The following is a 15,478-nucleotide window of genomic DNA, read 5'->3' on the forward strand; positions in this document are numbered from 1 at the left end:
ATTATTGTTCTGCCTAGTGATGATTTTTATCTATTAACTATTAACACCGATTACTGCACTGTAATACAATTTTTTTTTCTTACTTAAAATACAACCTGATGAAATTCAATACATTCTTTCAAAACAATTTAAATTAATAACAACATCAACGTTTTGAACGCCATTCGTATAAATGTACAATAATAATATGTGCGCGTAGATAGTTATTATAGAAAAATAGTCCTTGGCGATTCGAAGGAAAAAAGCGGCGCTTATAAATATAGAGATATAACCGAATTTCACCGTACGCGTACACGTAGTTATTAAAATTCATGAGCGTCACATTTAATGGATCGAAATCACTATAATTTCATGAGTGATGCGCGCGTACTGATACGTGTAAGAAAAAAAAAAACATTGAAGTGTTTTTTTCTTTTAATTATATGCAAAAACGATATATATCATAGAATCTAAAAAATAATACATGCGCCGATACGTACTTACACACACACACACACACACACACACACACACACATATTTTCATGCAGAGTACTTTTGATAATCTTTTCATTTTTTTTAAATTTAAACGATTTTTACATAATTTATCAGTACGTGGTCAATATTCTACACTTTAATACACTTTTTCTTTGCAATATAAGCTATTTAACTGTAATAATAGCTTTCCATACTGGTATTTTATATGCTGCAATTTAATTGTATACGAAAACAAATAATTATATAACAAGAGAATAAAATATAAAACATGATAATTAAATAAGTAACCACACACGCGAATAAACACACACGATTGTCGAACGACTATAATTAAAATCACTCAACAGAAACTTTAATAAAATGACTTGAAAATAATTCATACAGATAAAATTAATATAATGGAAATATGAGATATGAGTGCAATGCATATTGCACTTACTCGTAGTTTGTAACATCCACATGTTTTCGCTCATATTATTGTTCACTTATTTGGTTTTCGTACTTTTGCTTTCACTCGTATGCATTCGCTCTTCTGACGTAGAACCATGTGTTTGATCTCGGAAGTTCAACGACAGTCTACGATTCGTAATTATATTCTTAAATCCATAAACGTTATCGGATAGTGTAATTAATCACCATTTCTATCGATTTGGTAAGTACACCATATATTATTATCATACCGTGGTCGCGGTATACGAATTCGTATATCTGTATATCGCGCTGCGTTCGGATGTATTATGTAAAATACCGAAACGCATACCAGTGACGAGCCACACGTCAGACCTGTCCGCAATTACTATACAACAGTATTCTAATGACCAGACGTTACATAGTTGGTGCACTAATCGTAATGATCAACAATAATAACGCAATCAAAAATACGTTTCCCCAAACTCGATATGATTGACCTCGCACGACATACTCGAAGTTCGCAAGCTTTTAAACAGGTATAGAAATCAATTGATCTCTGAATCTTATAGCTGGTGGCGATCCTATTACAATTTAATACACAGGGAATGATCCACAGGTAGAGCAATGTCGGCCAGGTTATTTCAAGAGGCCACTTATTAGGACTGAAATTGGATTATAAATGTATACCTTGTAACAAAAGAACACAATAGGACCATATAATATGTGTTTTTTTAGTTTATTCTTAATTGTATCATTGAAAACATTAATATTTATCTTATTTTGGAGAATCCCGTTTTACGTGGGGTCCGGCATATAAATGTTTTACTGTACTATACAATTAAACTAGTTGCGTGATTTAGAGAGTGATAAATGGAAAATTTGTCCTAGTCTAATATTAACTTTAACCCCTCGGCACATTAAAAAATATTAGAAGTCTTCAAGAGGCCAATTTTGTCAACAGACATTAACTGTGGGTCAGCTATTCTTCTGAAAACCCATCCCCTTTTAATACGCTCCTTGTAATACTAGCATAGTTATTCAAACATAGTTATTATTTAAGTTTCACTCTCCCCGGGAATCATTGCTAACATTGGGTCACGTTTGCTAACGCGAGAGCAGATTATAATAAAATTTTTTTACTTTCGTTGCGAAACATATTTCACGATAACGTAATGCAGATCTCTATTTGCCAACCAAATTCTGCACGTTAACTAAAATACACGTCATTATATTGAACACATAAGTAAAGCCGTAATCGAACACCACGCAAGACATTGATATAGGTTAGATACTGGTTGCAACAGAAGCAAATGCGATAAACGATTTATAAATAAACTGATGTTATATACATGGGTGTTACTTGGAAATTTATTAGAAGGGGCAAATATATAATTACATATCTAACGAAAAGGGTGTCCGCGACCAGGGTTGGACTAGCTCTATAGCTCGGCCTGGGCAAAATAATTTCGAACAGCCTCAATGGAACTTTATAAATAGATACCTAGGAATCCAAATATTTGGGGGTGCTAAAATTGCTGAAATTTAAATTAAATGGTATTTAATTGTAATTACTATAGATTATATAGATCTGAAGAAAAAAAAAACAGGAGTGCTACATTTGAACCTAGGGGTTGCTAAAAACCATATTGCGCCCCCTTAGTTATGCCTATGCTTGCGGCCGTCGTATTTCGCTAGGTTTAATCGACCAAGAACGACAGCTGAACCGGTCACAGCGGATGTTGCGATCGGTAAAATCCGAAATGTGAGAAAAATAACTAGTTTTTAATCTCGTCGCCTCGTGCTGGCCGAAAAAAGTTTCGAAACAAACACGTTACGCGCTGCACGATACTGTGGATACGGATTGTTTCTAATCGAAACGACCGATTTGGAAAACGCATTTCGACTTGTCAGCGGGTTCTGGAACAACGTGAAACCGGAAGCGCATTAAATTCGAACGTGTTTGACATTGTGGTGACCACTGTTACAACCACGTGAAAACCTTTGCGGAGAAACAACTTCTTCGTCGTATCGCGTAAATACACCTGTCACGAGGACACGCGTATAGGCAGTCACTTTTGGCTGTGCGCCGAGGCAGCGGTGTTGTTCCGTCGCAACCGCGTCCCGTGTTCGCTTTAACGCACATCGTCCCACGCGCTACGGTTTCGTTTGTGCCCGTGCACGGTCAGGGTCGGACCGGGCAGTCGGGATACCGGGAGGTGGGCCGCTTTTATTCGTGGGGAAGTTTTTTTAAATTTTTTTTAGGTTCATCGGTTTATGTTCATTGCGTCGACAGTTAAGTGGGACTAGTTAAGTGAGTTACTGCCATAATTTATTGCGCATGTCGATTTGTACATAGTCTTTCTTACATTTAATTTTTGAAATGTTTTAAGTACTTACGTCCGATATGGCTCTACCTAATATCTAACGATGGATTACAGTCCCATTAACACCTTTACCCATTGTATCGACGTTTGCGCGGCGTCTTTTCAGCAGATGTCGGTGAGCTGCTGAGCCTGAGTACTGACTCGATTCGGAGTCGAGTAGCCGTGACAGATTGCCCATTGGACACCGTACATTTAGCCGATTCGCGTCGAGTTACGTGTAGTGATCGGGTCGAGTACCGCCAAATCAGCGACACATGGTCGTTAGCAGTAGTGGCGTATACAGAAAATATTTTCGGGAAGGGCTACTATGGACAGAGTTAAATTACCACTGTTATCTAAGAATTACTAACAAGACATAATAGGTACTTAACTACATTTCATTTACAGAATGTCCCAAAACGATTTGACGTTGGACGCAAATTCTACATAAGCATAAAGAACCATTAAAATATAACATACATTTGAAATAATTTTGAAGTTTTTTTAAAACATTTTGGGAAGGGGGCAGTAGCCCACTATGCCCCCTCCTATATACGCAACTGGTCAGCATACCGAAACCGTTTCTTGGATCACGCGCGATCTGGACGGGGCAGCATGCCGTTTCGGGTTCACGGTTTCCGTTATCGCGCGTACGGCATACCCGCCCAGGCCCTCCGGAAATCTTAACGTTCGGGTCTCGAGCTATATATGCTGTTAAGTAACACAAATCGCTCGTTTGTTAGTTCGTAAAACTCGTACCGGCCCGCGTTAGGTTTCCGAACCCTAACCGAGCTGGGTCGCTAATGCCTGAATCCGGTTAGACTCTGTAGTGCGCGAATTCACTACGTTTCCTTACTGAATTTTAGGGCGCACTATTTTAATTATTCTTATGCAAGTGTATTTATTTACTTTTTTTTTTACGTTAGTATGTCAATGCGATTAATTTTATTATCGTTAATATGGCTTATGGTTTATTTTTATTTTTTTGTTTGATGTTACATTCTCAGTACGTTTGTCTGCTTGTACTCTACCCAAAATAATTTCGTTATCTCGTTTTGTACCGTAAATATGTACCATTTTATCGTATTGTTAGACTGATGTGTCAAAAATGTTTCTTTTCATTTTTTTGGTTATCTAAACGTTAATGTGCAATACATTTTTACGTTACATCGAATTATATTATTTATTTGCATAATTTTTTTTATTGATTTTTCAATACTTATATAAATACAAGTATGTATACACAGTCACATGTTGTGTGATCAATATTATATGATTTAAATACTGATATTTAAGTACATTTTAAACGTATGCCTTAGAGAGTAAATTCACTGGAGACTAATTAAATGTATTACATAGATATGAAATTAACTTAGAGGAGACAAAAAAAAAAAACAATAGAATTATAGCGTAATTTTTTTTTTAGATTCAGATAGACCATTTTTTGAATTTTTAAGAATGAATACTACAATGAACAAAATGAATAATGACAAACAAACAAAAAAGTAAATCATTGTTTAGATGTTGATTAGTTTATTAGTTTATTGCAGTACATCATTTTTATTTGTACTTAGAGAATTTTAATAATGTATGATTTTACATGATTAATTTTATAATAATACAAAACTTGAATAGTTAAAGTATATTTAACGTATTTAAATCCTAAAATTTGACATTAATCAATAAATATTATATGATTTTTAAATAATCATAATCTTCATAATATAATATTCTAATTCAGCAAAGTTTAACTAAGAAATATTTTTTTTTTTAGGAATGTGTCTTAGAAAAGAAGAACGAAACTCAACAAAAAAATGTATAAGTATTTATTAATTCTTCACTCTAGAAATATTATTAATATTTTTCTTTCGATATAACCTTAAGATACTTAATTTTAAATAAAGTGCGATATTCTTAAATACTAGAAAAATATATGGGTGAAATATTAGACTTGTACACTTGATTGAAGGCAAAATATTATTTAAAGATGGGTACTGAAAAATTATAATCTAAAATATACATTTAATTCAATTTTCAGTATGAACTAAGCGAATTTTAAAAATTGAATTTAATGATATTTACTTTATTATTCATATCAATATATGCTTTTGTCGTTAGTCGTTACAGTAAAAATAACTTTATTTTTAATGTTTTTAACGTTTTTAAAAACACTTTTACTTAAAAAATGAGTGGACTAACTAAACTATTTTAAAAGTTTTCAATTTTAGAATTATCGTAATAGAGTACTAATAACATTTGTAACTCATTAATATTCTGTATTAATATTATTTTATCTTATTAAAAATAATAAATATGTTAAATTATTTTATAAATAAATGTAAGAAATTTGTTGTTTCTTTTCAGTTATTGAATAATTTAATTTTGTATAAATAATTTTATACTAAATTAATATTTTTTTTATTATTACTTAGAGCTAACGTTAATAAAATAAATCAGTCTAAACTGAAAGGAAAAAAGAAGATGAATAATAATATTTTATTAAACAAATAAGATCAATTCACGTTAGGCGGAAAAAAAAAAACATAATGTACCTAAAGCATCTGTAAAGTCAACACAATTTATTCAGAAGTATTTTAAAATAATTAAATTATTCATGAGTCGTGTATTATCTTGTTTTAATTTATGGATTAATTAAACAATTGGTTTAAAATTTTTATCTAATCTTCGTCGAAAGTTATAATTATAAATAAAATAAAATACACTACTAGAAAAAAATAAGATGCGTTCAATAATTTTTAAAAATGTAATAATTTTAAAATTTTTATATTGTTTAGAACTCACTCTGGAAGCCAAATTAAAATACCTTCGGAAACGATAAAAACTGAAGATGTAGTTAAAAAACAACAGATGTAAAACAGGAAACTTGCACCAAGACACCTGAAAGTGGGTACGTATTTAGTAACGGTTTTGACATTTTATATTTATATAACATTGATATAAATAATAATATAACTTAATTATATATAATGCGATCACAGTAAGTGGAAATTTAATTTTAATAATTTATCATTTGTTTTCCGTTAATACTTTTTGGTTTTATTATCCCCTAAAATACGTAATTGCTATGGTATATGTATCCATTCTTTATATAATTTTATTTTTATTAATTATAATTTAATTTATTTATGTATACGAAAAAAAGAAAATTTAAATTTAATTAAAATAAGTTTAAAAGTTCAGTTCTTTAGTTTACATATTTACAAAATAGTTTAGAATTTTAGAAACCAAATCTTACTATTTTGAAAAATAGTTAGCTATGTTTTTAATGTATAGAACGCTTATGTGATATTTACACTTGGCACTAAGAATATTTATGAAATTATAAATAATGTTGTTAATTAAACGTGCAACAAGTTATAATATAATTTCGGAATATAATAGGAGCCAATTTTAGAATGAAAATGTACCCGATGAACAGAAGATTGGTGATAACAATAAAAAACTTATAAGTTATGCAAACGTATGCAAAGCAATTAAATCGAAATTTGATACAAGCAGAAATGAACCTATTCTAGAAGATAGAATTTGGTATATATTATTAATGTTAATCACTTATTTATAGTTTTAGTGAAATAAAATAGCAATAATAGATTACATTTCAGACTAAGTACTATATTATAATTAAAGAAATATTTTTGATAATTATAATTATTTGTACACTATTAGAAATGTAATTCTTTAGACTATAAAAGTTAAAGTGAATGTGCGTAATGTTATTCTTCAAAACGGTTTGCTCTCATCGCCTAGGTTCGTTACTTCCCCGGGGAGTACACGATGTTTGATAAATACAATAATTTCATTAATAATATTATTTTCAATAAATTAAAAATTATTTTTAAATATTTTCAAGTTATTTGAAAGAAATCGATGAAAATCTTTTCAACCTGCCCGGAGACATTCCTGTCACTCATTGTGTTGCTGAGGACTTGCGGGTGAGAGCTGGAATCGCCGTGGAATTTAAGTACAAATATCATGCATATGCTCTTGATAAAATTAGTATTGATTTTGATTGCTTTCTAGACAACATTTCGGTGGTATTGGACAATTGTTTGATCAAAATCTGACCGTAGGCGATGTTGGTGTGATTATCAATGACCGTAATGAGACCGCTTTTTACATAATTACGAAGAAATCTAGTGGCGAAAAACCAATCTTGCAAACATTAGGTCTACTCCTTAAGGTCTCTATTGGTAAAAATGAAAGCGATGAATTTAACAGAGTAGGGAATTCCAAATATTGGTTTCGGGTTGGACGGTCTAGATTGGACGAAAATTAAAGAGCTTATTGCAAGTATCTTTGCCTGGATCCTGGATATCTCTAATAGTTTGCATCCCGTCTAAAGTAAGTGTTGGAGATTACCAAATATTTCGAAGTTATTATTTTATCCTTAAACCTTTATAAGATATTCAACCACATACCGCCGCCACTTTTGAAATCATTTATTACACCAAAAGATTTATCGAAAATGGAAAATAAGAGCGATATCCTGCTGTTCGTCGACCTGGAACAGTCAAAAAAGAGTAATTGGACGAACGATATAGTGGATAGAGTAAATGCTCGATATCCATCGTTCAAAGAAAAGTAATTATATTTAAATTTTACTTGCACTGTTTTACTGAAACTTATGAACATCTATTTTAATAATAACAGTAATAATACTATTGGTTAAATGTATACTTGAATCGTTTATATTAATTATATATCTATAATATAAAAATGAATCGCAAAATGTGTTGGTAAGCGCATAACTCAACAACGCCTGGACCAATTTGGCCAAATCTTTTTTTCAAATGTTCGTTGAAGTTCAAGGATGGTTTTTACGGCGAGAAAAATTAGAATTATTGCTGGAAAAACCCTAAAAATAGCGCTTTTCTTTTTCTAATACAAATGATTTGTAACTAAAACGTAGTACTATTAAAAAACTATTAAAAAACTATAAAAAAAACTATTTAAAAACTATTAATTTTATTGCATAAATATTAAACAAAAAAAGATCCCGCAACAGGTGTCAAAACAAATAAGAATGTTGGTTCGAAAAATTATTATGCATATCGGTTGATGATTAAACGCGATCAGGACAAAATTATTCTACGATATCATGAGCTTCGTCAACAATTCATGGTCGAAATGTATGTAAAGATAGAGAGCGAACGATTTTGATACTTGCGATTTAATCAAAAAAAGCTGCGTGCAGAAGATTCTCAAAACAATTGTTAGATATTGGAGATGAGAAAGTTACTACAGATGAAACGGAATGTATAAAATTACCGACCGATTTCTGCATAATCATTTATTCGCAAGATGCTCTCATTGACTAGATATTTTCCAATGTACACAGACAATACACAAATCATGAGTGGCTGGCAGAAAGGGCAATTTCAGTAGTAAAAAATGTGGACGTCAACGAATTGAATCTCAAGATAAACATTTGTTACCAGGAAACATGGTGTCATACAAATCTATAGATATAGTTTGCTATGCTACTGAAGCTGTAAATTATCTAACAGAGTTTTTAAACTCATTGGACTTACCAGGCATGCCATCGCATAATTTACAATTGAAGGTTTGTTCTCCGGTTATTTTACTTCATAATTTGACCTACCACGGTTGTACAGAGGCACGCGATAAGTTGTTAAAAAATTAATGAAAAATGTTATCGAAGCCATAATTTTAAATGGCAAATTCCAAGGTGAAAATATATTATTACCGCGAATCCCTATTATACCCACAGATGTGCCAATACAATTTAAACGCTTTAAATTTCCAATTAGATTGGCATTTGCAATGACTATCAATAAGTTTCAAAGCCAAACAATGTCTGTAGCTTAGATTTGAGCACATCATATTTTTCACACGGATAATTATACGTGGTGTGCTCTCGAGCCATCCAGTTTGTGTTTGCAAAAGATGGGATTACAAAAAATATTGTACACTCTGTTGCATTAAGGGATAGATATTGTTTTTTACTAATATTGTCATAATTAGCGATATATATAATTTTAATGGATCAATTTTAATAAATTATTAAAAAAATAAATGTTTTTATGTTTTTTCATTTTTATATTTCGTCACCATTCATAGCACTCCATATCTCTTTCTTACATTCTTATCCTTACCCACATTCTTACATGCCTATATTTAATTAGTTATTTTTTTCTAGCAAAATATTCTCTAGAAATAATTTATATGACAAAACAACGTTTGTCGGGTCAGCTAGTTATATATTTAAATATATTTGTATTAATATGATGCTAATTGATTCAAAATCATTAAAAGGATTTTAAAATTTAGAAGTTTATTTACAGAAATTCCTGTAAAAATCAAAATATTTATTTTGTCTATCCATAGAATGTTGAAAGAATCTTTCAGAAAGATATCGGAAGTAACCTGTTGTGTCCCGGTGATGTAACCACATATTTGATAAAGAAAGAAAGAATCAATTGCTAGATTACTAGTCAAACAGCATATTACGTTTCACTGAAAAAAGACTTTATGAACATTAAAAAAAGCATCAGAAGTTATAGGAGTTTTTCTTTTCAGAGTGGACCCATAAAACCTGACAACAACTTTAAGTTCATATCAAGAATACTATCAATATTACATTCCGTTATTTACAGTACAGAATTATGGTTATGCGGTAATACGGATCAAACTAAAGACAAAGAAATATACGAAAATTACCGTCGGAATTTAATTAATGAAGCTAGGCTTCTATATCGACCAACAACGAACAGCAATAGACCAAAAATTAATGGTCTGAAGTAGTTTAATGCTTCGTTAAACAATCAAAGGTTGAATAATACTCCAACCAATAAGAATAATCAAAGAATATGGTTAATTTTTTATAAATAAATAATACGAAAAATTACATCCACAACCAATTCAACAGTAAAAGATTTATTACTATTTTATAAGATGTTGAAGCAACATTTTAATCACGATAAACATAATTTTGGCCGTCTGAATTGAAGTGCTCATTTTAATAAAACTGATGCGTTTCATAATGAATTCTAATAACGAAAAAATTAAATATTAATGATCTCATATTGTAATTTTTATAATACTTGTTAAACCAATTAAAAATAATCAATAATTTATCGTATACATTATATAAATAATTATGTTTCATACTTATTATACTTTTCATATTAATAATAATAAACTATATTTAAGCTCGGATTAAGGGGAGGACAGATAGGGCCATGGTCCCAGGTCCACAACGGATATCAAACAATAGTAGGCCCGTGATGGATAGTTGGTTTTTTCGTTTTTTAACTCTTTTTTTTTTTTATCTCATTCAAAAAACAAGTATAAAATAGTATATAGTTTTATGGTTTTGTGTTCAGAGAGTAATGTTTTAGAGGTAATTAACATCGATGATATAATTAAAGTGCTTGCTTTCCAAAAAGAAAGAAAAAATTATTTATATAAATATTATTTTTATTTTTTGTATTAAAAAAAACAAGAAATAAATTTATAAATTAGAATATATTTTGTTTTGTCTCTGAAATATATTTATATCATTAATATTTTTATTATGGTTATGGGTCCCTAAAATTGTTTGGCCTCGGGCACCAAATTATCATAATACGGGCTAGAACGTCATGTTACAAGATAGACGCATTAAATTAAAAATAAAAAAAATCTAAGTATTCTTATTTAACCAAAATTACAGCGGCCCACCGGGGAGAATATTAATTATCGCTTAATTACCTACATATTATTATATAAAATTATTCATTTTCAAACATTATGTTAAATAATGGAAAATTGAAGGTTAAGATTTAAAAAAAAAATTGTATAGTAATAGCTATAACCAGCTGTTTTGTACTTATTTTAAAATAAGATATGTTAAATATCAGAAGGGGCACTGCCCTTCCTGATTTATTCTAGGGGACAATTGCTCCTCCCCAGTTTATGCCTATGGTTATATAAACAGAATGGAAGTATGTTCATATTATACTTGTACACAGTTAAATAATGATTATTCATGAATCATGGTTTTATACGCGATGAAATATTAATGTCTTTCTATATCGTAGTTAACTTGAGTGTAACATAAATGTAAGTTGTTGAAAGGGTGAGAATTAATTTAATTTTGTAGTCGTACCTTTTCGCATTAAATGTGTAGAAAATAATAAATGATAATTATGCAACTAAGTTGTGGACTGCGAATGAGTAAATTATCATTTTGGGGTTTTTTATTTTTCTTTAGGAGAAATAATTATTATTTTTACGAGTATACGATTAAAATTAATGCATTCATAAATTGGCGTACAAAAGGTTTTCCAGTCATGATAGATGTGGTACCTTACATTTCTATTAACACATTTTACCTAAAGTTGTAAATATGATTTTTTTTTTCATATATTAAATGATCGCGGTTGAAAGTATTATTTTTTTTTCTTTTAACAATAAATTAAGGTAGGCAATGTAGTCTTTTTCGGTTTGTAATTTACAACTACAGTTTTCCCATAAAAGTTTTTAAAAATTATTCAAATAATGACTGTTGGAAATCTGTTAGAATGCACATACTATTATAATAACCACTCAAGATTAATGTTTTTAAATTATATCAAGGTTTATTTTCAAGAATAAAATTACTTCAGACTTTTAATTCTAACGATAAATGAATAAAAAAATGTTGTCCAATCTTTCGGATCATGCACATACCTATAATTTTGTTTGTACAGTACATTTTTAGAAGCATTCAAATCAAATGCACTTGATATTTGATACTGTTTCGAAGTAATAAACAGCGCGAGTACACCTATAACGAAAAATACAAATATACAGAATGTCGTGCTTGAGTTTTATTTAAATGATGAAAACCGTTTATATTTTCCTTATTAATTTACAGTAATAATTGCGTTCGTTAAAATATCATTACACCTGCTATAACAATATTCTTATTGTAGGCCGAACAAGAAAACAATTTGTTTCCAAACATTTAAACTTAAAATGAACACATGGTGTGAAGTTTAAATTTTTTTTTTTTTTTTTGTTCGTTTAATGATATTATTATTATTCCTGGGAGTAGATAAAAATATCGTTAAGGGATAAGCTACGAAAAAAATAACCGGTGAGGGTCGACGGTGCCGACAAGAAGTTTTCCGTGTGATTTAAATCACGTGGACGTCAAAAATGACATTTTGTTTATATAATATAATAGAATCGTATCGTTACCCGATTCTTTACACTGCAATACATTAAATGAAACTGTTTGCTCTTGACGCGATTTTCGTACAGCGCAAGCACAATATTATTAAACGGCCAAGCTATATAGGCTACTAATAAATGGACGCTGCAGCAACGGTAAACCATAGTAATATAATGTTACAAGTGCCGGTCGATTACTTCTCGATCTCGTCCTGTTTCGCGTAGGCACAGGCAGGGGTGCGATTTCAATGAAAAAACTGGGGGTGCTGAAGCTCTTCTATTTTTTTTGTTTTCCTTAATGGTTATAGACACCCGTAACCCGTAAAATTAAACAGTTAAGAAAATATTTGGTAAATATTTGAATATTTCTAAATTTAAATTGTTCGCTTTGATTTTATATTTTTACTGCGCATATAACAAATTACTCGTCTGTAAACACAAATGTTTCATCACATGATCACTTTTAGATTTTAAGTGAAGCGAAGAATATTATGGTTTTATAATAATGTTTGTATTTTATTTTTTTAACATTTTTTCGCATAGAAATACTGGGACAAAAGTTTTTTCTAAGAACTTTTTACATTTTAAATTGGCATGCGGTGATACCTTAAATACTACCTTACATATTTGTAAATGGTTGATTTTTATATTGAACCTTTGCTCAGAACCATTTTGATAAAGAAATGACTTTCATGATCATTTCTTTAAAACTCAGTATATTTACTACTAGACTTGCCATTCGAAAAAAACAAAATAAAAGAAAATAACATTTAATATTATATTATTTAATAATAAAACATAGAATAATATTGTACATTATATTATTATATTATGGTAATCTTATCGGTATGGTTACATACAATAATAATGTATTTTTGTATTAGCCAATTAATATTTAAATTGAAAAATTATATACTTATTTTGTTTTCATATCAAAATAAAAAAAAAAAGAGTCATTCAATATGATGGTTTAAGTTTAGGGGTTTCAAAATCTGGTAATACTACCTATTACTATTATCCAGTTCAAGGATCGAAAAGACGAAGGACGAACTTCCACCACCATTATGGGTATATTGAAGACCAATCGTACGATTCGATGTTAATGATTGAAAAACAACAAAAAGGCATACAATGGACGCGCGTTGCGCTTAATAATTAAATAATAATATACAAATATTGAATTTATGAGGCACCTCAGAATAATAATAAATTAACAGATATTTATAATACAAATGACCAGAAACTCATTCGCTGATCGTAGACTTTTTAAAATTATAATAATGATAATAATAAAAATTAGCGATTTGACTATCACCCGACGATGGAAATTATGGACATAATTCTTGACATCATGAGATGGGAGTTGCAGATAAACAACGATGAAACAGTACACACGAACCGGGCAACAACACGAACGTATCCGCAGTTTTGAACAGCGACGGCGAAGGCGACGCACAAGTTAATTAATTACGGTGGTGGCGAGGACGCACTTACGTCGAATGTAACGACGACGAAAAAGCGTACATACGTTGATTAACAGAAAAACAAAACGCGATCGCGAAGTTAAAAACCGTACGCAGGTCAAAGCGGCAGCACCACGACGCGAAGAAAAAGTAAAAGACAAAAAAAAAAAAGAAGAATGAATTGAAAATGAAAAGATGGCGAGTCACCGCTGTACGCTCCCATCGATGTCGTCGCGCTCGATAATCGGTGAGAATCGTGGCCGGACCGTGATGGTCGGTGGCGGAGGGATCGGGATGGACCGATACCAAACCTCCTTGGACACGCGAATTATGTGCCACGAGTGCCGGCGGTGAGAAGCATGTGCGGCTCGAACAAAACGTATTTGTGTCAATATGTTTTCGCGACTTTCATCGAAGTTTAGTGACATTTTCCTCAAAAGCGTTTACCCGCACGGCGTTAATTTTTTTACGGGCAAATCGAAAGTGCACGTTATGCGTCACAATTATACCGCAGGTCTTAGGTTATTTCCGCATAGAGATATGTTCACTTTGAATGGATATCAGATTGGAGACCTAGTCTAAACGCCACTCGAAGCCGTATCGCATTATTTAATGTACCGCGTATCGTACGCGCATCCGGACGAAGGAGCACAATTTATCCACCTCGGTGCCCAACGACTACCGGGTTCGTTTGCGTTCATTCTCGTTCACCGATATCGTCATCGCGATCAATCCCACCGGTTAGCGGTACTCCGTTTACCGAGCACAGAGGACGCGTTGCTACCGTTCGACGATATCGCGCACGAGGATCGATTTAACATTTATTTTTTTTTTTTTAAACAGCCGTTTCGAGTCCCGTTTCTGATGGCGATGCCCGAGAGCGATGCACGTCCGTAAAACCGAAAACTAAAAACGAAAGACATGAACGCGCACGGGCGGAACATAATACACGTATATTCTCGAGTCTTGTAATCCGTCCGTCTGCCGCGCGATCGACGTACGCGCATAGTTGTTTGTTTTTCTTCTCTCTCTCTCGTTTCTTGTTTCAATTAGACCCGTCGCCGACCGCGTACCCGGTTATGGCCGATCATTTGTCAACGATATCGCGGCGGTGGACCTGCACGCGGCATAACGTTTCACTCAACGCTTGTATCCCCAATTTACGGGACACGAGTGGCGGTGCCTCCCCTGGGGTGTACGAACGACGGGTACAGGTGGCGCGACGAGTAAGTACACCACTAGTTGTGCTCACTCTCTATCTCTCTCTCTTTCAGTCAGTCTGTCGATTACGGACGCATTGCCCGTATGCGAACCGCTCAGGGCCGACGTCTTGGTCGTACGACGCGACGGCGTAAAATATTACGTTGCGATGGTCCGATCGCGGTACAGATCAATCAGTCAGTTGGTACCGTCTATGAACGCGTCCCGCGATAACCGTCCAAACGTCCCTCGAAGGCTCCGACGCGGAAGCATACGAACTCGCGGATCGCACACGATGCACACGATACGTACGTTAATCGTCGTCGCGGACGTATAATCGAATGTTATATTTCCCCGACCGCGTGCCCGGGAAACTTCGTTTGTC

At 32.2% G+C, this 15,478-nt stretch overlaps 1 long non-coding RNA gene across 1 annotated transcript; it reads left to right on the forward strand.

The window, feature by feature from the left end:
- Positions 1-5,022: 5,022 nt before the first annotated feature.
- LOC112682469 lies at positions 5,023-7,887 on the forward strand. Its single transcript, XR_003148524.1, has 5 exons — positions 5,023-5,066; positions 6,046-6,158; positions 7,122-7,232; positions 7,292-7,612; positions 7,674-7,887. It is a non-coding gene; the product is annotated as an uncharacterized LOC112682469 (long non-coding RNA).
- The last annotated feature ends 7,591 nt before the right edge of the window (positions 7,888-15,478 follow it).

Source organism: Sipha flava, unplaced genomic scaffold, assembly GCF_003268045.1.
Source record: "Sipha flava isolate LNK unplaced genomic scaffold, YSA_version1 204_pilon_pilon, whole genome shotgun sequence".
In the NCBI taxonomy this organism is placed as follows: Eukaryota; Metazoa; Arthropoda; class Insecta; order Hemiptera; family Aphididae; genus Sipha; species Sipha flava.